This window comes from Periplaneta americana, chromosome 13 (assembly GCF_040183065.1).
Source record: "Periplaneta americana isolate PAMFEO1 chromosome 13, P.americana_PAMFEO1_priV1, whole genome shotgun sequence".
Lineage (NCBI taxonomy): Eukaryota > Metazoa > Arthropoda > Insecta > Blattodea > Blattidae > Periplaneta > Periplaneta americana.
This window is the reverse complement of record NC_091129.1, coordinates 38,174,125-38,200,936: the sequence shown is the minus strand read 5'-3', so window position 1 is coordinate 38,200,936 and position 26,812 is coordinate 38,174,125. Positions and strand designations below refer to the sequence as shown.

The 26,812-nt window shown below is 33.9% G+C and overlaps 1 protein-coding gene across 1 annotated transcript in view; it reads right to left on the bottom strand.

The window, feature by feature from the left end:
• LOC138711809 (alpha-tocopherol transfer protein-like) overlaps nt 1-18,586 on the bottom strand; it is a 108,661-nt gene extending 90,075 nt beyond the window's left edge. The window contains exon 1 of the mRNA XM_069843059.1: nt 18,564-18,586. The gene's annotated coding sequence lies outside the window, so the exon portion shown is untranslated. The remainder of the gene's footprint in view (nt 1-18,563) is intronic.
• Nucleotides 18,587-26,812: the final 8,226 nt, after the last annotated feature.

Sequence of the window (26,812 nt, the reverse complement as noted above, 5' to 3'; positions counted from 1 at the left end):
GTTTTTTACAACGATTTCCATTACTGTTATCAGTATAGTGAGTAATTTCATGTATGCTTACATTTCCTTATCATTTCTTCTTCCACTACTCTGTAGTCAATTTCATGAATATTATGTATCTGATATGTTACTTTCATGACTTACGTTATTTAAGGAGATTTTGACAGTACAGTTTGCAGTTAGATCAGATTGTTTATTGTCTGACAATATCTAGCACATAATACTGCTTGCATTACCTGTTAGGCCTATAGCTGTAGATTGAAGAATTAAAAAAAAAATCAATTTTCGAAATCTAGGCCATTCCGAATATGTAATTTATAGAGAGTTTTGTTATATCACGTGGAACATATGGAGGTACAATAGTTGTGAAAATCCATTACTTGGTGAACTTTCCTTGTAAGCGAGATGGATTTTTAAGCGGTATGAATATTCCGTGCATGACATTCTTCAGTCTTAAATTTACGCTAGGCTAGGATACATCATGTAGTTTATTTCCATTCGCCTAATAATAATAATAATAATAATAATAATAATAATAATAATAATAATAATAATAATAATAATAATAATAATAATAATAATAATAATTTGAGGTTAAATTTGTGTAGAAATACTGCGACTAAAATTTCTTTCATGAAATAGGAATTAATCTTAATGTTTGCAGATTATTAGTTAAAGAAGACAACCCTTATATTAATCAAACTAGGAACCTTCAGGCCGAAATTACTGACAGCCTTCGCCACTTACCAATTAATGTCAACAATATTGGAACCATTAATCCACGTAACATCCGTAAACAACTTCGTGTCACTTCTTACAATCAGTGGAGCGCATTACCTGGGAAAGGTAAAGGAATTACAGTCTAATACTCTGACTAGAAAAAAGGTAACACCTGGATTAGCAATAATAAAGGTCTAGCTTGTGGACCGAGACCATTAAAATGAGCACCAATGTTATCGCAGTTAGATCTCTCCCCGGTAGAAGCCTTAGCAATACCCATTGCAGGAGATGCAATGAGCATGAAACGTTACCCCACGTGCTAGGTTTCTGACCTCAGGGCGAATTACTGCGAATTGACAGACATAACACAGTCCGCTCAATAATTGCTAACAGATTAAGGGGACATGGTGAATACGAAGTATATGAGGAAGTTCAATGTCTTGCTACGGTAGGATCTATACGGCGTGCTGACATCATAATAATTGACTGAGATAAAAAAACTGGTCTCATTCTTGACCCCACTGTAAGGTTCGAAATTAATGAAGATCAACCAAAGCACGTACATGAAGAGAAACGCGCTATTTGCCTTCCATGCTGTGATGATCTCAGTCATAAATATAATATTCAAGATTGGAATGTCATTGGAATTATGTATGGTGCGCGAGGAAGAATTCCCAAATTTACATTGGAGATCCTCAGAAAATTAAAGGTTCCTGATAAGACTGTTCAGACAATTGCATCAACCATTTTAAAATCTTCATTGAACATCATCAATCATCATCTCTATTCATCTTTATAATATTCATTGTATATTATTTATTTTCAATAAATTTTTATCGTTTTGATAGATACCAAATCTTTCCGCAGAATATTCTTTTTAAAAATTTAATTATGTATTTTTAACATTAATTTACATTTTCTTTTTTGTTCATTTGAATTGATTAGGATGCCGATATTTTAAATCCAAGATTTGGACGGCCATTATTTCGATGATATTCTCTCTTGATAATTTAACTTATTGAACCGTTCCCACTTTTGTAAGGTGCCAACAAAGACATAGTATTGAAATATCAAGCAATATAATTCCATAAACATTATATTAAGGGAAGAAGTTGAACTAACGTTTAGGGAAACGAAGCATGGAAAAGGAACAGGAATTGATGAAATTACCATCAAATAAATGAAGAGAAGAAGCAAATTGTATCATTATGCAACGAACTATATGAGAAAGGCGAATGGCCTGATGATTTTATGGAGATAGTGTTGCTTCCAATATTGAAGAAAAAAGTAATGCCAATAAATATAACGTGTTCAGGACTGTCAGCCTGATATCATCACACTCGGCGAAGATTCTCCTGCGAATACTGAATCGACATTTATAATCAAAGATAGAAGAACAGTTGGAAGAAGAGCGAATTGGCTTCAGGAAGGGAAAAGTTACAAAAGATGCAATTGGACTGCTACGAACAATCGGCGAAAGATACCTAGAGAAAAATAAAGAAGTAAATGTAGTACAGTGCGGTCGCATCACGCTTGATCCGAGGAACGTGGAAAGATCCCAATCACTGATTGCTTCATGTTTTAAGGCTGAGCGGGCTTGTATGTTACCTGTCGTTGCCACAGCTTAGTACAGTCTGAGATGTTATTTATAGAAGTCGTGTGTCCTTGTGTACTTCTTTAATGTACGTTTGGAGAGAGAGAGAGAGAGAGAGAGAGAGAGAGGGAGAGAGGGAGAGAGAGACAGAGACAGACAGAGACAGAGAGAGACAGAGACAGAGACAGAGACAGAGACAGAGACAAAGACACAGAGACAGAGACAGATACAGACAGACAGACAGAGAGACAGAGAGAGAGTGAGTGAGTGAGTGTGTGTTTTTTTTCTGTGCATTAAATTAGTTGTTTACATAATTGAAATGCCAGCTGAAAAGTTTACTCTGCAATACCGAATAATACGTATGAAATTTATATCAAAACAGATTGATGTCGACAAGTGTATACATAATTTGTACAGAAATTTCCCGATATTTGACCTCCAAATAGAGGTACTCTTCGACGCGTTAGCTTAAGAGGAACGGGATGGCAGGACTCAAAACTTCGTAGACCAAAACGAAGGGTTTAAACAGGAGCAAAATTTGATGATATTGGTGCATCACTTGAACGTTCTCATAATTAATCTTTACACCCTGTTGCAAACAAGTAGGCATATAAAAAACTTCAGCCCATACGTCTACTAAACTTTCAATATTGAAACCTTACAGAATTACTGCAGTCCAAGGAATACGGCAGCATGACAAAGAAGGTCGAGTGAATTTCTGTAATTAGGTTTTACAAAACATTGTTCACGGTATTTTTAATTCACATTTAATAATTTTCTCTGATGAGGCATGGTTTCATTTACATGGTTATTTATGTTCACAGAACAATAGATTCTGGTGCACAGAAAATCCGCGATTAATTCACGAAGTTCCAATGAATTATGAAAAGATTGGTGCCTGGTGTCCTATAATAGAAAATCGAGAGTTCGTACGCAAATATCACACAGTTTTTTTTTAACAGTTATCTGATAATGAGACAACAAGCATATTTTCAACAACATTCTGCCACAGCCTCTACTGCAGGTGATTCTTTGCAGGCTATATGGGAGATTTTTGATGGCAGAATTATTTCTAAAGGGTTATGACCCTCACGTTTCGCAGATCTTATCGTGTGTTATTTTTATTTGTGGAGAATCCTAAAAAATTGAGTCCTGGATCCAGGTCACGTGGCTAAAGTGGGTGTGCGACGTTATAGGCTTTAGGGGATGTGTCTAAAGTGTGACGTCAGAAGTAAACGGGGTATGGTCTAGTTATTGATTGGTTAACGTGTATGCTGTTATGATGTGTAATTGGTTAATGAAGGCGTGGTTTAATATATTGGTTTTTGGATTTGATTTAAAAATAGAAAGTATGTGAAGCTGATATGTGAATGGTAATTTAATTTAGGTGTGTGGCGAGGACTAGTTCAGTAGTGGACGGGGATATTGGAAATAGACGAGTTCAGATATGTTTTATATGTAATTGAGGTAAGGGGATTATAGATGACGTAATAATTTTTTCAGCGCAGGGAAGGATGTTATTGATGATGTTCAACAAACTATCGCGGTCACCTGCTGCAATCTTTACCGAAGTAGGTTATGTTGTGCAAATATTGTGTGTCAATTTTGCTAGTATGCGAATAAAAATATCCGGTGAGTTATGACGTAACTGTTGAGGAAATAAACATGTTTTGATTGCGTACTCATGACGACAACCTGCTACGTGTTATGTTACACAAATATTGTTTGACAATCTTGCGAACTAAACACCTGGTGATTGATGACGTAATTGCCGACTAGTGTGCTTTTGAAGTAAACATGTTTTCAATACGTAATAATGAGTATCCAATTTGATTTTATCTCGCAAGCTTACAAATTAAACACCTGTACCCATGCGGAGCCTAACAACTTCTATAACATTTCAATTGAAGACGTTAAATTGATAGATATAAAAACATAATTGAGAGTCATGGATATGTGTAAGAATACTATATAATAAAACAAACAAAAAATAAATGTAATGAGTTACTATTTCTAGTGAAGATTAATCATTAATCTGAACCACTGTTACAAAGGGTTAATGACGGCGTAATTCCTGAGTAATGTGTATTCAGAAAAAACATGTATTAGTTACGTAATCATGACGTCATGACAGCCACCTTCTGCGTGTTATGTTACGCAAATGTTGTGCGACATTCTTGCGAATTAAACATCTGGTGAGTGATGACGTAATTGATGAGTTGTAGGCATTTGAAATAAACATGCTTTCAACTCGTAATCATGCGTCTCTGATTTATTTTAATCCTGCAAGCTTGAAATTAAACGCCTGCAAGCACGAGGATGCCAGCGACTTGCATAAAGATTTCGATTGAAGATGATTAATTGATACAATCTTTTTTGTTGTTGTTTCTTTGCAGCATTTAATCTTGCAAGCTTATGAATTAAACAAATGGCAGCTATATGTCCTCACGTGGAGCTTGGCGACTTTCTTAAAGATTTCGTTTGAAGATGATAAATTGGTAGATATATAAGCATAATTGAAAGTCATGGTTAAATGTAAAACAAAAAAACAAAAATGAATGTAATGAGTTATTATTTCGAGTGAAAGTTAATCATTAATCTGAACCTTAATTCTTTGTCACTGTGGACTGGGATGGAATGGTGGTTAAAAGAAAACAATAACAAAATAAAATAATAAGTATGTATTGATTCATGAAAATACAATGCAGTGATTATTTAATTACATTTTCAATTAATGAATCCAAATTGTGATGGTGTTTCCACCAAAATTGAAGAAATTTTACATTTTGTCTCTGCAGTGACACAAGCACGTTTCTTTTTTTAATAACTTTTTTTAACTAGAAAAATTATAACAAACCATTTCTTTCTAATTATACACATAACTATTGACGATTTGTTCCAAGATTTTTTTTCTTTTCAACCACCTTTGTATATCCACAGTCATAATATTGTGTGCGACATCTTTAAAATCAGTATTAAATAAATATGGATTCCTGGTCGCTGCTTACGCATTGGATGTCTGAGAATATATGAACAAAATTTAAAATATTGCAGAGTTAACACCACTATACAAAGGACAGGCGGAGATAGGTCATGGAAACAAAAGGTACAGGTTGGAGTTTCAGAAAAAAGAGAAAGGTGAGTACCAATTAATTAATTACATTAATGTAAGTGTGAATATGTGATGGACTATATGTAGATGTATGATATACAAAGTAATTCCGAGCTATAAATATATCGGTGGGAGATTATATGGATGGATGATAAGGTAAATTATTTAGAAGTGTAATGGAATAATTATTAAAGTGCAGAATAATATTATTGACATTGGAGAAATTTAGACAGTGGTGGGGACAAGAAGATGCATGAGTTGCAATTCCAATGGAAGAATGATTAGTTAATAAATGAATGAATAAATGAATAAAAGAATGAATAAATGAATAAAAGAATGAATAAATAAATAAATAAGTAGATATATAAATAAATAAATAAATAAATAAATAAATAAAGTAGATATATAAATAAATATAGGGGAAGGTTGCCTATATTGGACCAGTTTTTTGTTTTTTAATCCCATGCCTTTAATAATGATTAAATTAAATCAAAATATCTTCTAGTACATTCTACATTCTATGTACTTTCATCCTATAGTGTTATATTTTAAATTACACAGTTCCCAATAAATATAAAAAGGTAAAACCAAAATCATGGAAATGGTCCAAATTGGGAAATCGTTTGCCTAATTTGGACTCATAGTGTCCCAATTTGGACCTCGCAAAAATACATTAGTAATAGTAAACAAATAAGTATAAGAAGGGTGTTTATTATAAATATCTTTAATTCACCAAATTTTACGTTAAAAATGTATCAGATATTAACATTTGGTGAAAGAAGTAACACAATTCTCTGAACTTTGATGAAAAATTAAAGAAAAACAAGATAAATTAATTACAGAAACACTATTGCATTCAAGCTGATTGTTACACTCAGAATATTTATCTTGGCACTGAATTAATTTTATATTAGTTGCTTGTCTCGGTTACATAGCCTATTTCAAAATTACAGGAAAACTCATAGAAAAGTAAAAAAAAAAAATGCAAAAATGTTACATAGAATTGGAAAGTCCCTGTTTGTCTACGAAACTCCTGTGAACAAGGAAACGTAGACATAAAAAATAAAAAGGTGACATGATTTCCTCTTGCGTTTGAAAGTTACCAGTGGCAGTATAAAGAACCCCGCCGCATTGACAACACAGAATACTGTGGTGTTTACACCTCTTTCACCACTTACGGCTCCAACTTGGTCTTTCTCTTTCTGAGCTATAACTTTCTGTTGCTTCTTTTTCACCGTTGTAAATCCAGATTCGTCAACATTGAACACAGTATTTGCCATCTTCAAAGTATCATTTCATTTCTGGTAGGTTCCCCTTTTTGACATCTTAGAAACATAAAGACATAGAATCCCCCAATATACTACTTTTTCTTAACGTTGACCATAATATAATGCTTTATATTCATGTTGAAAAAAAATACTAACAGTTTCCTATATTGGACCAGTCCAATCCAGGCAACGCGCAGAGGTCCAACCTAGGCAACTTGTTCACTTATGCAAACAGATGACACTAAACAAACACATGAAATTAAAAAGCAGTTTTAAAACACGCAGATAGTAGCTAATGAAAAATACTTGTAACGTATATTATAGAAATTGTTATTACTTACTCCTACTGTATATAGAAGCTTAAGATCCGTAGCGTAAAAATTGTAAGAGAAAACACCAAAACACATTAACGGCAAACCTATTCGCTAAGATGGTTGCAGCTCACTGAACTTCAAGATGAGTACCTTAGGCAGCGTCAGCAAGCAGTGGTGCCAACTGAAATGTTTGAAATACTTCTATATATGGAAATACAACTGCGGTCCAATTTAGGCAACGGTGCAAATTCGGCAACTCTCCCCTATATATATATATATATATATATATATATATATATATATATATTAATAAATAAAAATAAATAAATAAGTAAATAAATAAATAAATAGATATATAAATAAATAAATCCCGGTAATTGTTATAAGGAAACATACAATACGTAGACGTAAGCAATCCTTTACTACTATGGAAGTTTTTGAACACGAAACATGTCGTATTCTGATTATTTTGATGTTGGTAATAATGTATGGCTTAAATTAGAACAAATATATGTGAAAAAGGGAATAATTATAATTTTATCATACTTGTATGTTTTATGGTTTTTGAATGCTATATTAATTTTAATCATTTAACTAACAGTCTTATATTTATTAATATTTATACATTTATTTTTATTTCATTTTATTTCCACTGTGATTATATTATACTTTATATATCCTTAATGCCGAATTAATTTTAATCATTTAACTAGCTATCTCATATTCATTAATATCGTATATATTTATTTTTGCTTCATTTAATATCTAATGCAATTATATGTAATGGCTGGACTAATTTTAATAATTTAACTAACAGTCTTATAATCGATAACATTTTATATATCCCTTTACGTTTTATTTCCAATATAATTTAATTTTTGTTTATGAATAATGCCTCTATGGGATGAGACAATAAATTACCTTTACAGATGACATTAGAGCCCGAGCCATGGCTAATAATATGATAATAATTTAATTACTTTTACAGATGATGCTTGAGATCGAGCCTCTGCCAATCCTCGAGAATGAGATCACACCTGACTTACTTGAGCAATTATTGGAACCCTAGGGATCACCAACGTCCAACTGAACAGAGCCAAACATACAAATGCAGGAAATGGAGTCCGAGGACATAGCAATATGCGATTGCATAAAGTGTAGACAAAATTGAATAAATAAAAATGAAAAACAATTAAACCGTGAAAAAGTAAAAAAAAAAAAAAAACAACAAAATACCAGTGAGATGTGTAAGAATATATAGGAAATAGGTATGGAAGGATAACGATAACCTAACCTTAATTCATTGTTAATGTGGATCATTGCCGCCCTCACATAAGCCCGCCATCGGTCCCTATCCTGTGCAAGATTAATCCAGTCTCTATCATCACATCCCACCTCCCTCAAATCCATTTTAATATTATCCTCCCATCTACGTCTCGGCCTCCCTAAAGGTCTTTTTCCCTCCGGTCTCCCAACTAACATTCTATATGCATTTCTGGATTCGCCCATACGTGCTACATGCCCTGCCCATCTCAAACGTCTGGATTTAATGTTCCTAATTATGTCAGGTGAAGAATACAATGCGTGCAGTTCTGTGTTGTGTAACTTTCTCCATTCTCCTGTAACTTCATCCCGCTTAGCCCCAAATATTTTCCTAAGAACCTTATTCTCAAACACCCTTAACCTATGTTCCTCTCTCAAAGTGAGAGTCCAAGTGTATAATATTGATTAATGAAAAAATTACACATACTTATATTTTTACATCGGTTTATGTCCTCCAGTTTAACACAACTAGCAGACAACTTGCCAAGTGATAAGTTTTTGGAAACGAAAAAATGTTCAAAGATAAATTTGATCTTGTTTCTCGCAAGTGCGTCTTTTTCTACGATTATTTAACATCAGAATAGACTAGAAGAAAATTGCTCGCCACCAAAGGGGAAGTTTTTCAGCAAATGAAATAATGAACATATTACCAAAGAGGACTATAATCACGCAAAATTTGTGTGGGAGACATTTAATATTAAGACGCTGAGGGAGTATTCAGATTTATACTCAAATTCGACACCCTCATCTTAACAGATGTGTTTGAAAATTTTTCGAGATGTGTATGAAAGCATACGATTTAGATTGTATGGCCTCATCACATTACTTATCTTTGTAAAAGGCTTCGTAAAACAATTTATAAATTCGTTAATCTTCGATGCTACTTAACCATTAGAGTTCTACGAAATGTTTATTTGGCCATTATTCAGTCTATCATTCAATAGGGTATAATTGTTTGGGGTGGAAGTACAAAAATTAATCTTAGTCCGTTAAATTTACTAAAAAACCGAAACGTTTCGATTAATTTATTCTGAATTTAATGTATTTAATATTGAACAAATTTATGAGTATACGCTGTTAAAATTTTATCACAAAAAATCGTAATAAATTTTTGGAATACAGACACATAGTTATGACAAGACGAAATATTAATTCAACATTAGTAGAACCTAAATGTCTCACATCTGCTGGTCTAAAGCATAGCATTAATTTTGGCCCTCGGTTGTACAATGCTTTAACTAAATTACACCCAGAACTTCTAACATGTAACCCACTAGCATATAACAAGAAAATTAGAAACGTGTTGATATCTTCAATTTGATTAAATAAATTTATAGCCTCTGTGTATGAATTAATAACCTATATTATATTTGTATTCTATAATTTAATATATATATATATATATAGTCCTACTTTTCACGTGCGATATTATTCTTCTCTAGTGTTAATATTATATTATATAATTACATTGCCGCTGTAATTTAAATTTTAGTTCCTATTCTATTTTACTTATTTATTTTACTATTATTATTTTTTATTTTCTATATTTCTCTAATATTAATATTATATTGTATAATTTCTGTAACTGTAATTTTAATTCTATTTCCTATTTTATTTTATTTTCTATTCTCTTATAGGCCTATTAATATTATATCTGAACTGCGACCGAACACGAGCGCTGCTCATTCGGTCTCAAATTTTGTTAAAACTACTGTATCTCTAGTTTTATATTGTTTGTATTATTTTATTTCTATGTCTCTTGTTTGTTTGTAATTATATTCTTTATTCTGTATATTTAAATTTAAATAAATAAATAATTGAATAAATAAATAAATAAATTTCTATACAATTCTATCACATGTTTAGCAACGCTGATATTAACAGGTGTTGAATTGCAATTGATTAAGGACATGACAATGCTATTCCTTTCTGAACAAGGAATCCGTGGCGGAATATGTCAATATGTGAACCGACACGCCGTTTGAGTGATCCTTAAATCGGTAATTTTGATGATTCAATATCTCCTTCTGCAACTTATTTTGTGAACGCGAATAATTTTTATGGATTCGCCATTTCACAAAAATTACCATATGGAGGATTTGAATGGCTAACAGATGACGAAATGCATAATTTTTATCTTTAAACATAAATGATAATAGTGAAATTGGTCGTGTTAGAGAGGTGGATATAGATTATCCAAATCATCTGTTTGAAAACATAGAGATTTAGGCCTACAATTTTGTGTAGACTTTGCAAAACGTCCAGGTCGAAAGCATAAAAAATTGTTGACAACACTGCAGTCGAAACAAAACTATGTGGCGCACTACAAACTTTTGCAGCAGGCTACGAATCATAGCTTTCAAATTGTCAAAATACATCGTGTTATAAAATTCAAGGAATCATATTGGTTAATTTTTTTATTTTATTGGGTTATTTTACGACGCTGTATCAACATCTCAGGTTATTTGGCGTCTGAATGAAATGAAGGTGATAATGCCGGTGAAATGAATCCGGGGTCCAACACCGAAAGTTACCCAGCATCATATTGGTTAAAACAATATATTGATTTAAATACTATAATGCATAAAATTACAAAAAAAAAAAAGACGTTCAAAAAGACTCTTTCAAACTTACAAATAATGCGGTATTTGGGAAGATGATGGAAAACGTTCGAAAAAGACAACATTTCAGATTAGTTTCAAACTGTGAGAAAATGAAAAAAATTATTTCGAGACCATACTTTCTTGACAGAGTAATTTATGCTGAAAACCTGGTAGGTATTGATTTAATGCAAATTCAAATTTTGTTTGATAAAGCGTTCTATGTGGGTATGTGTATTTTAGAACTTTCAAAAGTGTATATGTACAATTTTCACTATCGCATTACGAAAGAATAGTTTGACGATAAATTAAATTTGTGTAATATGAATACAGACAGTTTATTTATGTCCCCACAACAGGTCATTTGTACCATGATCCAAAAAATCTCCGGGATCATTTGGATACAAGTATGTATTCACCAAATCGTATTTTATTTCCAACACATCATAAAGGCATGTTTGGAAAGTTCAAGGGTAAATTCCAAAATTTGCATATTGATGAGTTTGTGGGTTTGAAGGTTAAAGTTTATACCTTAAAGGGTTCAGACATTATACTTACAAAAATGAAGAAAAGCGTGATTAGGTATGAAAATATGTTTGAAGATTATGCAACATGTCACGAATCTGGTATCCCTACTTAAACAAAAAAACAATGCAATTATATCATATTTTCTTAATGTGTTTAAAATATGTGTAAATAAAGTGGCATTAAGGATATCTTTTCGATATCATAATTTGTAAATAGGCTCACCATACATAAACTTCTTGAAATTATCGTGAATTTCAATGTAGATTCATTAGGTAAGCCTCTAGATTTTCTTTTAATATTATATAGGCCTACATTTTTTCATAAAAAAATAATAACAAACTGAAAAGAATGTATTGAAATTATATTCACCATAAAACCCACAGGAAATTAAACGCAGAATAAATATGGGAAATGCGTGTTATTATTCGGTTGAGAAGCTCTTATCATCCAGTCTGCTGTCCAAAAATCTGAAAGTTAGAATTTATAAAACAGTTATATTACCGGTTGTTTTGTATGGTTGTGAAACTTGGACTCTCACTCTGAGAGAGGAACATAGGTTAAGGGTGTTTGAGAATAAGGTGCTTAGGAAAATATTTGGGGCTAAGCGGGATGAAGTTACAGGAGAATGGAGAAAGTTACACAACACAGAACTGCACGCATTGTATTCTTCACCTGACATAATTAGGAACATTAAATCCAGACGTTTGAGATGGACAGGGCATGTAGCACATAAGGGCGAATCCAGAAATGCATATGGAATGTTAGTTGGAAGACCGGAGGGAAAAAGACTTTTAGGGAGGCCGAGACGTAGATGGGAGGATAATATTAAAATGGATTTGAGGGAGGTGGGATATGATGATAGAGACTGGATTAATCTTGCACAGGATAGGGACCGATGGCGGGCTTATGTGAGGGCGGCAATGAACCTTCGGGTTCCTTAAAAGCCATTTGTAAGTAAGTATAAAACCCACAGCAATTTTTATTCACTAGATATCTGTGAACTGAAATACCAATATTAATATTAATTATTTTAGAGAAGAGAAATTCGCTCCGGCGCCGGGGATGGAACCCGGGTCCTTAATTCTATATACCAAGCCCTCCACCATCCGTCTAAGCATTGGGCTATGCCGAAGTTCAATTCACAGCACCGGATCGAATCCCTCTCCTCCAGACAAGGAGCGCACTCAGTTGAGTGACTTCGTGGCCAGGATTGCACAGTAATATGCGCTATTGCTCGAAGAATCTACATAAAGTTTAATTTTTTGTGCTACAGAATACGTCTGTTACGGTAACGGGGTTCGATCCCCGGCACCGGAACAATTATTACTCCTCTAATATTAATTGTTACCGTAATAGACTTATATTGTAGGACAAAAAATTAATCTTTACGTAGGTGCATATAGAGTGTTAGTTGGGAGGCCGGAGGGAAAAAGACCGTTGGGTAGGCCGAGATGTAGATGGGAGGATAATACAACGATGGATTTGAGGGAGATGGTATATAATGGTAGGGACTGCATTAATCTTGCTGAGGATTGGGACCGATGGCGGACATATGTGAGGGCGGCAATGAACCTTCGAGTTCTTTAAAAGCCATAAGTAAGTAAGTGAGCATATAAAAGGAACGTTTTCTCTGGATCTTTTATAGTTACTGAGGTCTCTGAAAATTTTACAGTCTGTAATTATATGTGTTCTGAGTAAGTTTTCTGAAACTGGAATTTTCAGGTTATTTCAAGTTTGAAATACAATTTACTAAAACTTCTAGCCATTTAATTTTTTTTTTAATATTAACAAATAACACTACATCAGTTATTAATAGAGTTCAAAAAGTCATATGACTCGGTTAAGACAGACGTTATATATAATATTATTATTGAATTTGGTATTCCCAAGAACCTAGTTCAATTAATTAAAATGTGTCTCAATGAAACTTACAGCAGAGACCGTATAGGCCAGATTCTAACCAAAGCTTTTCCAATTCAATGTGGGCTAAAGCAAGGAGATGCACTATCACATTTACTTTCTAACATCGCTCTAGAATATGCTATTAGGAAAGTTCAGGATAACAGAGAGGGTTTGGAATTGAACGGTTTACATCGGCTGCTTGTCTATGCGGATGACGTGGATATGTTAGGAGAAAATCCACAAACGATAAGGGAAAACACGGACATTTTACTTGAAGCAAGTAAAGAGATAGGTTTGGAAGTAAATCCCGAAAAGACAAAGTACATGATTATGTCTCATCTCCAGAATATTGTACGAAATAGAAACTAAAAAATTGGAGACTTATTCTTCGAAGTGGTGGAAAAATTCAAATATCTTGGAGCAAATAAATATAAATGACACTCGGGAGGAAATTAAACGCAGAATATATATATATATATATATATATATATATATATATATATATATATATATATATATATATGGGAAATGCATGTTTTTATTCGGTTGCGAAGCTTTTGTCATCTAGTCTGCTGTCAAAAAGTCTGAAAGTTAGAATTAAAAAACAGTTATATTACCGGTTGTTCTGTATGGTTGTGAAACTTGGACTGTCACTTTGAGAGAGGAACAGAGATTAAGGGTGTTTGAGAATAAGGTTCTTAGGAAAATATTTTGGGCTAAGAGGGATTAAGTTACAGGAGAATGGAGAAAGTTACACAACGCAGAACTGCATGCATTTTATTCTTCACCTGACATAATTAGGAACATTAAGCCAGACGTTTAAGATGGGCAGGACATGTAGCACGTATTGGCGAATCCAGAAATGCATATAGAGTGTTACTTGATACACCGGAGGGAAAAAGACCTTTGGGGAGGCCGAGACATAGATGGGAGGATAATATTAAAGTGGATTTGAGAGAGGTGGGATATGATGATAGAGAGTGAATTAATCTTGCACAGGACAGGGACCGATGGCGGGCTTATGTGAGGGCGGCAATGAACCTGCAGGGTCCGTAAAAGCCATTTGTTAGTAAGTAAGTATGTATTAACAAATAACATCTCTACCTATGGTAAGCACCGTCACTTTTTACAATCATCATAACCAATATCACCCTGAACATCATTATCATGAAGTGAAACTTGTTTCCCGATGAATTTGGTTTGCTGTTCCTTTACTATTGGTACGGATTTGTTTACTTGCTTTTGACTAGATTCGTGGTCAGCGGTGGAATGGGATAGTTAGGAACCATAGATTTCCGCATAGTCGCACCAAGGATTGAATGAATAATTATAGTAATTTTTAACAATGTAAGTGAGTGGGTAGGAAAATTAATTAATCATTTCAGTTCAGACTTAAAGACTGATATATAAAAATTATTTAAGCATGTGAGTAAACTAGTGATTCAGAAAATTGAAAAATGCGCGAGTTATATGATACTTATTCAGTGTTTTTAAATGTAAATAAATTATTCAAGAAAGCAAATATTGTAATTGATTAACGTTATAATGTTAATTCACTCACAGAAAGGGTTAAACATTGAGTTACTTGAAATATATAAAACTTCTAATTGTTGTGTAGCACTTCTAACTTTGAAAGAAATAGTTTTGAAACAATCATTCAACTCTTTCAATGTCAAAGTTGACGTAATTGAGGCATTACGACCTGTAATGTTGAATTACCCTGAATTTACAACTGCTGTATTGAAATATGTCTGGATTCCTTCCGCGTCTGTTGAATAAATTGATTTATGAATTTTTTTATTATTATTTTGACTCCTAATGCATAGGTCTACTATAGTGTTATTGTTTTCACGTAAAAAGCTCTCTACAATTTATACAAACTTATATGCGATTATCTTGCAACCCATTAGAGACAAAACGCGAAATATAATACTTTAATCACGATTTCTCCGAAATTAATACAGAATTCTATGATATCTAGCCTATGATGTAAGTTATTCGTCGCAGTTGATAAAGCGTCGTAAAATAACCAATTGAAAATGTTACTCGTCGACTGCAACACAAAGCAAGTAAATAGGAAACGGAAGGACTCTAGAATACAGTTAACCTGAAACCACCTGCCTCTCTACCATCGGGCAACAATTCTCGCCCCCTGATCATTACTATCTCACAATCTCCACCTTTACAATATCACTATTGTCAGCATTGTAATGAATATCATCATCTAATATTATGCATTAATTTTTCGAAACCTGTCTCGACTACAGCATCTTCTCTTCATATAGTTTCCAATATAGTCTCGTAAGGTACTAATGTATTGTATTGTATTGTATTGTATTTATTAACAATGCATGGTATTCTTACATTGCTTCACAGCTAGAATATGGAACAAGTCAAAAAACTTAATACTATTATAAAGTCTTAATTTATAGTCACAGTCTAGATGAAATATATAGCTTATAGAAGAGATTTACAATATAGAGTACTAGTACAACGCAAAGTTTTAGTATCAATTTCATAAAGCGTTATTGAATGCCATGAATTCACCATAGAATAGAAGGCGTGAGAAATTAGGTACTTCTTTAATTTGGCCCTAAATAATCTTATGTTTTGAGTTTAATTTTTTATATCGATAGCGACGCTATTAAAAATTTTTACTGCCATATAACGCATTCCTTTTTGCTAGCACGATAGTCTTGCCGATGGAGTATGAAAGTCATTTTCTGACGTGTATTTATGCTATGAACTGCTGAATTAGTTACAAAGTTTTCACGACTACATAAGAGGAAGATTATTAATGGAAATATATACTGACAAGTCATGGGCATTATTTGTAGTTTTTTGAAAATGGTCCTACAAGATTCCCCAGATTTGGCACCTACAGTACTATTTTTCAAATTACTCTTTACACTAGCCGTAAGGCGAATGTCATGTAATTTATGTAGAATTATTGAACTCATATCTACCATCTCACTATCACCAATTTCATCGAAGCTAAATAACCTAGTTTAGTAGTAGATAGAACGGCTTAAAATAACCGACTAAAAATATTTAACGTACCTTTCGTGGTTCATTCTATTCTCGTCAAATCTGGAGTGGCACTACTAGATTTAGATAGGCCCTATTACTTTTTAACAGATATTTACATTGTTCTTTTCTTCATATTTTATATCCGCGGTTTTGTTCTATTTCAGAATTAAAATTTTGTTACAAAAACAGTGTGTATTATTTATGTATAGTTGCAGGACCCTTAAATTTTATTGGCCCTGACTCTAGGAATATACCCATAGATGTCACTAGTGCCGTGAAGCGTAGGCCTCTTAGTTCGTCAGAAACTATTCAGAGTGCACTACAGGCGGTGGCTGCACATCCCATTACACTAGTCATGAATGACGATAGAGAATTATTTGAACGTCACAGGGGAATCGGAGTATCTAGATAAAATCCCTGTATAGCCTGCACCACAGGCTTACCCAACACAAATTATAAATTTAAGGTATAGCGGGATTTGAACGCAATGTCTCTTGGTTATACCCTCAGCACTGAGCCACTGTAGCGGCTTTTGTTACAAATATTATTCCTTGTTATTTGTTTTCTTTGATCAGTATTCGTTATAATAATGTAAATTGAGGCTGAATTTGAATTTATTTATTAATTTTATTAATGATTATACTTAAGGGGATAGGATGGTATTTTTAAAGCTTTTTTCCTAATTGGTGTAAATTATTAATTTTTTGTATGTAGAGAGCTCATAGCTGTGGCAACTCAACAAAATAAAAATATTTTGAAAAAAAAAAAAACGTTATTTGGGGGCCCAAATTGGAACAAAATATACCCAATGCAGGATTGTACTAAACCCGATATATCTAAACCGTTTTTAAAGATAGATTCAAACAGTTTTTGCAATGTATTTGCAAAAGTATGTTCTACAAACTGTCTGTAACAGAATTTTGATATTAGTCCCTACGTTTGTAAAATAAATAATAAAATTTAGTAACAATTTTCTGATTTCCTTTCTTGCAAACAAACGGACGTATTTTTAAAATGGAATCAATTAACAAAATTCTGTTACAGAGAAAAGTTTCCTAATAGTCCAAAGAATGTGTGTTCTAAATTGCATACATGTATCTTTAATAGTTCAGAAATTATAAACATTTTGTTTGACAATGTAGCAAAAAAATGAAGTTACAGGAAGCCGATAAAAGTGGGCGTGTGATTTAAAAATCCAGCGCAGGAAGTTTAAAAATGACGTCTCAACATCCTATAAGGGCAAAAGTACCTACAAAATGTTATGCAATGCATTCCACACATATAAATTTTTTTTTAATTTAATTTACCGGAAACAACAATAAAATTGGGCGAGTGATTTAAAAATCCATAATGCAGGAAGTTTAAAAATGGCGATTCACACATATCACAGAGTATTTTAAAGAATTTTTTTTAATTTAGTCATTTTTCATAACAAATACCATCCTGTCCCCTTAAATACAATAATGACTTTACTTGACTTCAGCAAAGCCTTCGATTCTGTAGACATTGAATTATTAATATGTAAACTCAGAAGACTACACCTAGAAGAGCACGTTGTCCTGTGGTTTGCCTCTTACCTTAATGGCCGCCAAAAAAGTGTTATAGCCGGAAATCCTTCTTCCTCTTGGCAGGCCGCGAGGTCAGGGATCCCACAGGGATCAGTTCTTGGCCCTTTACTATTTACAATTTATATCGACGACATATCAGAATCTCTAAATTGCTGCCGACATTATCTCTATGCAGACTATCTTCAAATATACATAAAATTCCACACTGGCGAAATAAATGATGCAATAATTAAAATTAATGACTATCTGGACTCAATTTGGACATGGACACGGAAATTCCGACTTAAACTAAATCCAGAAAAATCACAGTCAATCATTGTGGGCCATTCACGTTTCTTAAGCACTATTACCATACCAAATTTGTCCCCGATTAAAATATACGGCACCGAAATTCAGGTTCAGTGAATCAGTAAAGAATCTAGGTATTTATATGGATAAAAGTTTAAATTGGAACATTCAAGTTGCAGAAACCTGCAAAAAAGTATTCTCATTAATCCACTCGTTTAGGCGATTGAAGAATTTTCTACCCTTTTCCATGAAAAAAATTTTAGTGCAAACACTCGTGATGCCCCACTTCGATTACTGTGATATTCTGCTTACTGACCTAAGCGTTACTTCGGCGCAGAGACTACAACGTGTTCATAATATGTGCGTCCGTTTCGTCTGCAATATTCGTCGGGCTGATCACGTAACACCATCCCTCGAAATGTTATCCTGGCTCCGTCTAGAAGATCGTAGGAAAATCCACCGTCTTTCCCTTCTCTTTCACATATTGCATTTCTCCACTCCTGTCTATCTTGCGTCTCGTTTTCAAAATTTATCCACCCATCATAACCTAGACACACGATCACAACACTCCTCGTCCACACCTGTGGAGTAATGGTCAGCGCGTCTGGCCGCGAAACCAGGTGGCCCGGGTTCGATTCCCGGTCGGGGCAAGTTACCTGGTTGAGGTTTTTTTCCGGAGTTTTCCCTCAACCCAATATGAGCAAATGCTGGGTAACTTTCGGTGCTGGACCCCGGACTCATTTCACCGGCATTATCACCTTCATCTCATTCAGACGCTAAATAACCTAAGCTGTTGATAAAGCGTCGTAAAATAACCTACTAAAATAAAATAAAAACAACACTCCTCAATATTATCCAATCCCTCCCATCAAACTTCCTCATATTCATCTTCTTTCACTGTGGCTGTTCCTCGTCTTTGGAATTCCCTACCGAGAAATGTCAGGGACTGTCAGACATCAAACCAATTTAAGAATAGACTAACGAAATATCTTTCTAACAATTCTTGTTAACAATAATAGCTGTTTCAGGTTTCTCAATGTTTAATGGTTATATAGGCTATATCACAGAATAAATATTAAAATTATAACATTATTATTATTGTTAGTACTGTTATTATTATTATTATCACTATTTCTTAGCAACGTTTATTATTGTCACACTAACATTACTTATCCAACTTTCATTATTTACTTTTATGTTGTTTTATGGTCTAGATATTAATGTAATAACTATGTAACCAATTGTATTAAATTATAATTAGAGTCTGGCTGGGCGGAAGAGAAGGCCTACTGGCCTGGCTGTGCTTGATTAAGTAAATAAATTATTATTATTATTATTATTATTATTATTATTATTATTATTATTATTATGAAATTCTAATTTGAGGAAGCGTTAATTTTTCTGTAACTAATGTATTTAATTGCATCTCAGTAGCAATATCCTCTCACGGATCCAGCTTTCAAGAATAATGTTTGCATATACATAAAAATAAAAGTAGTGCACTACTCCTCTACTCACTCACCAACAAGAACGGACCCCGAGCGTCTCCTTGACCGCAGCACTTCACAGAACGTACTGATTTGCTTCGTTATCAAACCCAGCCTATAAAACCACTATAAAAGTGCGACTCGTCTAACCACTAGATTAGCAACTCTATGAACTTATTCCCTGTCCACGTGACTTATGACAGCATATTTAATCTAAGTCTGATACCTAAGTGTTACCTCATACGCTGTTGATCGAAAGAGTTCCTTTATCACATCTCTGTAACCTAGGTTTTGCTCCAGATATTTTCTCCCTATAATTAAAAACTATTTTTTAGTTATTTGCACCCTTTCTTCAACCTTTTATAATTTGGAATTAATGTTTTTTTTTTTCAGTTAAATAACAAATTTACACGCTACTCTTCTAAAGAACTTTGTGAATTGCTTATTCACTTACATCAGTAGAGAAAGACTAACCTATACCTCTTCTGAAGAGGGACATAATGTTTCAAACTTCGTGAATTATTTTATAACAGTAATGAAAAAACTGCTTTCTCTACCTTTACTGAAGACAGAGCCAATGTTTGAAATGTGAATTCCTTATTATATTAACGTTAATGATAAAAGATGAATTTATACGTCTTCTGAAGACAAAGGCAATGTTTGAAATTTTAATTCCTAATATTATTAAGAGTAATGAGAAAAGATGAATTTATAGGTCTTCTGAAGACAAAGGCAATGTTTGAAATGTGAATTCTTTATTTTATTAACAGTAATGGGAAAATTGCAATCTATACTGAATTTCAAAATAGAGCCAATCTTTGAAATGTGAATTCCTTGTTCATTAACTACAATGCAAAAATTCTAACCAGTACCTGTTCTTAATAATATGTATTATCAGCAAGAATCTTTTGAGACTTTGAATCGTTGCAAAAATGATCTTATTGTGATGAAATACAGACAGTAACATTCTTGTTGTTATTATTATTCACTTTATATATAAATTTTCCTAAAGCTGTAGACTTCTATTGACACAATTTGACTACACTTCTCATAAATCGAACAAAGGAAAGCATGAGGAAAGTGTACTCTAAAATGAAGATAAAGTCAACCTGAAATTAATGGAAAACCACCACTGCGTCTATATTAGGATTGACCTTTATGGCAGGCTTGTCAAGGACACGGGCAAAGTTACGAAATGTTTTCTATCAGAATGCATTTTGCGAGCGCTCTGGTTTGAGTGAGCGTAAGAGAATTCCTCAGTCAGGATTGTACGTTGTTCAGGGAATAAGTTACGGTACTATAAAGTTACTAGGCTGTACATAACCTAGGATCCTAGTAGTATAATTTATTTCGGAAATTTATGTTACAATTATAACGTTAAATAATATTTCTTTGGAAGCATACTTCACAATAATTCTTCATACATATTATTTCACAGTATTATAAAACAAACAATAAGAAATATTAATTTTTTGTAGATGATACTACCATCCATGAATAAATTCGAAGTAGGCTATATCCTGATACATTTTCAAAATTGTTATATATTGACGAATTTTTTAAAAATAAAACTAAAATAAAACAAGTCTCTCTTGTTTTTACACAAATCTTCAAACATCCGAGATTGTTATTATTCGTGAAAATTTCAAACTACATTTTTGTGACGTTTTCCAGAAATAATTCCTCCAATGTCAGTGTTTTTCTCATAATGGAATCTGTCTATGTGAGAACCTTTCAAATATGGCCTCCGCCTAATTTTGTTGATATTCAACTGTGGAAAACACTGTAACCTCCGGACATGTGAATGCTCTCAAAATATTGACTTTACTTCTGCTGGAAACATACGAGCGGGATGTAATTTAAACACATAATTAATAACCACAATAAAGGTTTTTAAAAATCTTAAATACACAGCGATATAACTTGTAGTCGGATTTAATAGTTTCAAATGATGTAATGAATAATTTTCATAGTATCATCTTCCGCAGCGTTCTTGTATTCATAAGAATTATAATATCGTAATTTCGCTGTAAGTTAACGTTTTTACAGATAATATATATTTTTACACATTACACATTATGCCACTCCTTCATGATTGCGGATGAAAGCATGAATGACCAATTTTCACGCTAAAATAGAATAAGAGCTCCTGTTGATTCTACAACTAATAGTGCGATTTGAGTGTCAGATAATACTCCTCGTAATTTCACTGATATTTCTACGTAATTTAATCCTATAAATCTTATAAAGACCAAAAATGGATCATCTCCCCATAAATAAATGTTTAAATTAAAAAAAAGAGTTAATTAGTTCTTCTCAACACACCAACAAAATAAATTATATAAGTCACCGTGTTGTTTTTAGTAGGCACTGTGAAGCACGCCATCGTGTGTGTACACATATTAGCAGTGTATTTATTCACTCCTGGCACCTCTGTTGCTGCGAAAGAGGGGACGATTGGAAGTGCCAGGGAGCAGCAGTGCTTACACCGCGGGCTAAGTACTTATCGCGGGCTGATTCTGACAGGACTGCTTTATGGGAAGACTAGAGTCGACGGCAATTCGGAAGGCGGTAGTCTGCTAGCGTTTGCGTCGAGAGAGACAGATAGAGAGAGCAAGGTAGCGTACAACATTGCCACATCGTACTTCACGCGCACGTGCGATAAAATAGCGCAGGAGAGAATTTAAATTATTAAAAGACAATAATTATTTTAGCCGTTGATTACTGCAAGCATGACACCAAACAAACCCTCTTTCCTTCATCAACAATATTCTTAGCACAGTTCTCAATCCCACACCACATGCTTACTTACTTACTTCCTGGCTTTTAAGGAACCCGGAGGTTCATTGCCGCCCTCACATAAGCCCGCTATTGGTCCCTATCCTGAGCAAAATTAATCCATTCTCTATCATCATATCCCGCCTCCCTCAAATCCATTTTAATATTATCTTCCCATTTACGTCTCTGCCTCCCTAAAGGTCTTTTTCCCTCCGGCCTCCCAACTAACACTCTACATGCATTTTTGGATCGCCCATATGTGATACATGCCCTGTCCATCTCAACGTCTGGATTTAATGTTCCTAATTATGTCAGGTAAAGAATACAATGCGTGCAGTTCTGTGTTGTGTAACATTCTCCATTCTCCTGTAACTTCATCCCTCTTAGCCCCAAATATTTTCCTTAGAATCTTATTCTCAAACACCCGTAGTCTCTGTTCCTCTCTCAAAGTGAGAGTGCAAGTTTCACAACCATACAGAACAACCGGTAATGTAACTGTTTTATAAATTCTAACTTTCAGATTTTTCGACAGCAGACTGGATGATAAAAGTTTCTCAACCGAATTATAACATTCATTTCCCATATTTATTCTGTGTTTAATTTCCTTCCGAGTATCATTTATATTTGTTACTGTTGATCCCAGATATTTGAACTTCTCCACCTCTTCAAAAGATAAATTTCCAATTTTTATATTTCCATTTCGTACAATATTCTGATCACGAGACATAATAATATACTTTGTCTTTTCGGGATTTACTTCCAAACCTATCTCTTTACTTGCTTCCAGTGAAATTCCACATGCATCTGAAGTCTTTTATTGCGCGTTGGAAACGTTTCAGCTTTCAGCTAGCATCAAGATGGCCGGCAGCGTTCTGCTTGTCAACGATTTTGAAATAATTACACACCTTAAACACTATTTTCCACGCCTGCCTTGCAATACTTGTTTTTTTAGAATCTCTTCTTCCATTTATTTATCTTACACACACGTAGTAAATATTAGTTTTACTTATTTAATGTATTGAAACACTCACACGTGAACAAACGAAATCGGGAAGTACTTGTTACGGACTGATTCCGATTGGTTCTACTGTACAAGCTTGTGACGTCACATATCAGATGCTACGGCGCATATAGCAGATAACCGCCTTCCGAAATGCCGTCTAGTCTAAACTATTGCAACAAATAAGCAAGAAAATGACATCCTATACAATCTACACATTGAAGTGGCCTGTATTAATTTATTAGCATTATTTACTTAATAGGTCAGCGTATTAAGAAAACATTTGAAAAATATCCAAGTTTATTCTTCTTTGACCTATACGAAAACATACACAAAGCTTCAAACTATGCAGTAATTGCCATGGTCATAATATTCTTTTGCTTATAAAAGCCAATCTCAATAAAAGCGAAATCGTTCGTTCCAGTGGGTGGCGAGAGTTTAAGGCTTCCACCTGTACAAACAATTGACATTTAAGGTCAGTTGGGATATCAGTCCTACGTTCCCGCCGCCTTTACCTCAAGGAAATGCCCCTGGTATTCATTTCTGTTTGAGGCCGATTAGACCACAGGGTGAAAGGATTAGATTAATGGAGAAAATCCACGACACCATCGGGACAGAACCCGCGTCCTTCCGGCTTGCAGCGTTACGCTTAACCGCGGCCCTTTACTCCACAGTTTGAAGCTTGTGTATGTTTTCGTATAGGCGAAAGGAGAATTAACTTGAATATCTTTCAAGTGTTTTCCTAATATTCTGATCTATTGCGTAAACCACAAGATGTCTTCTAGTTTCACCATACGGAGCAACAATACGGTATGTCTTAAAACTTCCAAGAGATATATTCATCAACAACCAAGAAATTCGTTTTACCGTACTTATATTGTAAAATACCTAGGAGTATAATTTGATAAGAGTCCACTGTTTCATAAATACATATGTCACCAAATCTAAAGGCAATGCAAGGATACCACATTTCTTCCCTCTCTTCAAATCTCTTCTTCCTGAAAAGGAAGATTGTACTGTATAAAATGTAAATACTACCTATACTTACATATGCAGCGTCAGTCTGGTGTCACATACTCAAACATGTTCTTAAACCACTACAAACTGATCAGAATAAAGCTTTAAAAATAATTGACGCATCTGACTGGTACACTATGAGTCTAGAAATACATTAAGATCTGGGTATGAAGTTTATCGAAATTATTTGAAAGAAAAAGTCATAAAATTGTACAGCAACATTAATAAAAGTGAAAATTCGTTCATTAATTATTTGGGGCAATATGATTCGCATTTCCTTATACACACAAAATGCCAAAATCATTTATTTCGTAAAGAACAGGAAACAGACATACTATAGTAACTGAAGCCATTACGGGAAAACAGGAAATTTCAAAGAAAAAAGCTTTATGTTTTCGGTTGTGAAGATATTATAATAATCTACTAATCATGTAATATAATTATTATGCTGTTCTGCTGCTTCTTTCCAATGTCAGAACTAACACTTGAAAGAGATCGAGTTATTATCATCAGATATTTCTGACTAAAGATTCAACTAATTTTATGGCTGATGATGCAACTGGGATGTAGTGTAGCCTAATGTAAAATTAGAATAAGAAAAAAACTAACAATAGTAGTATGCAGCTGTACTATTCCAAACCTAACATTAAATTTATATTATTTTTTTATCGTTAAAGAACGATAGCAGAATACAAATAATAACTTGAATAGTATTTATATCGCTGACGAACTATAACAAAATAAAATCAGGACTTGAACAAGGCTCGAACTCATAACCTTCAAATAATTAAGCGAGCATTGTACCGCTGCTCTACGAGACACTGATATAGAATAACATCTGCTTAGACACCAAAGTCCCGAAACTGCTTCGAGTGCGCATCTTCAAGCGCATGCGTCGTGTAACATCACCGTGATCCAAAGTGGACTTAAAATATATCGATGTTCACGAGTGCGGTCATTGTTTTCTTTTCCTCAGTTGTATATTACGGACTGTACTATGCCTTTTGTTTCTAATGTTCGGATTTAGTCCGGTTTTATTCCGATATATCTCCCTTGCAAAGAACAGATATATTCCTTAATTTTGCAAAATGTCCACGAATTTAAGACCAGAAGAACCAAGACAACTTTGGACTTCTGAAAATAGAAAAAAAGAAACTTCTACATTACGACTGACGATATGACCCTTGGAATGAGGCATGTATTGCTGTCTTCATCTTTAATGAATGAATGAATGAATGCCAGGGTGTTATAATATTCGCAATCGAACACAAAAATCACACTGTGACAAAATCTCTATTAACTATCATAGCGATTTTTCCGGAGCGATCACAGTTCGGAGCTGTGACGGCGAAAAGCTGTCACACCAACCTCTGGTAGTATTGACTACCAACACTTCTATGCAAAAATCCTTTTTTTTTTCAGCACTATATCACAGATTATTGCACTATTATTACAGTTTGAGTCGATATAATAATTATAGTACAGAGCTATTATTATCAAAGGTCACAGGAAAGAGCAGCCGACCGCCCGGCCGCACCCTGCGTAGTTTCCGCCGAGCGCGTAACCATTTCTCCGGCGCTTCTTTAATATATAACAGTACTAACAATAAATGTTCAACAACTTGGATTTACCATGCTCACAGTCATCTTCTGATGAATGAATGAACAGCACTGTGAAGTTCCACATCATTTATAGCTTGAATTTCTTCTAGTACATAGTTTTTAGTCCATCTATAGGCTAGAATGAGGATTTTTCATACAAACTCTACCTTTTAATGCTCCCCATAAATATAAGTCACAGGGTGTTATATCTGGACTTCGTGGAGGCCACGAATTATTACTGATTAGTCTCATACCGAAAATACGCCTCAATTCCCTCATTGACACGGCAGCTGTATGAGCAATGGCGGAATCTTGTTGGAAATAAACTGACAATCGTTCCGCGTAATAACACTACGTTTTCTGCTTGATTTTCGATTCTTTACTAAGCCTGTTTCTTTAAATCTTTTAGCAAGTCATCTAATTGTTTTGGCAGAAGGCACAGGTCTGTTTGGAAACTTTATTCGAAATTTCGTCCTGTTTTCGCACACGACCTTCTGCCTTTTATGTACGTTTGTACATATACGGGCTATTCCATACGAAATAGATAAGTAAAAAACTTCCCATTTTTTATACTCTCATTTTTTCCCTATTTATACAAGGTGCTGAGGAGAGTGCATTTTCAAAAATATCCTATCGAAAGTAAAACGGTTTTCGTATTATTGAGCGACAAATTTAGCGTATT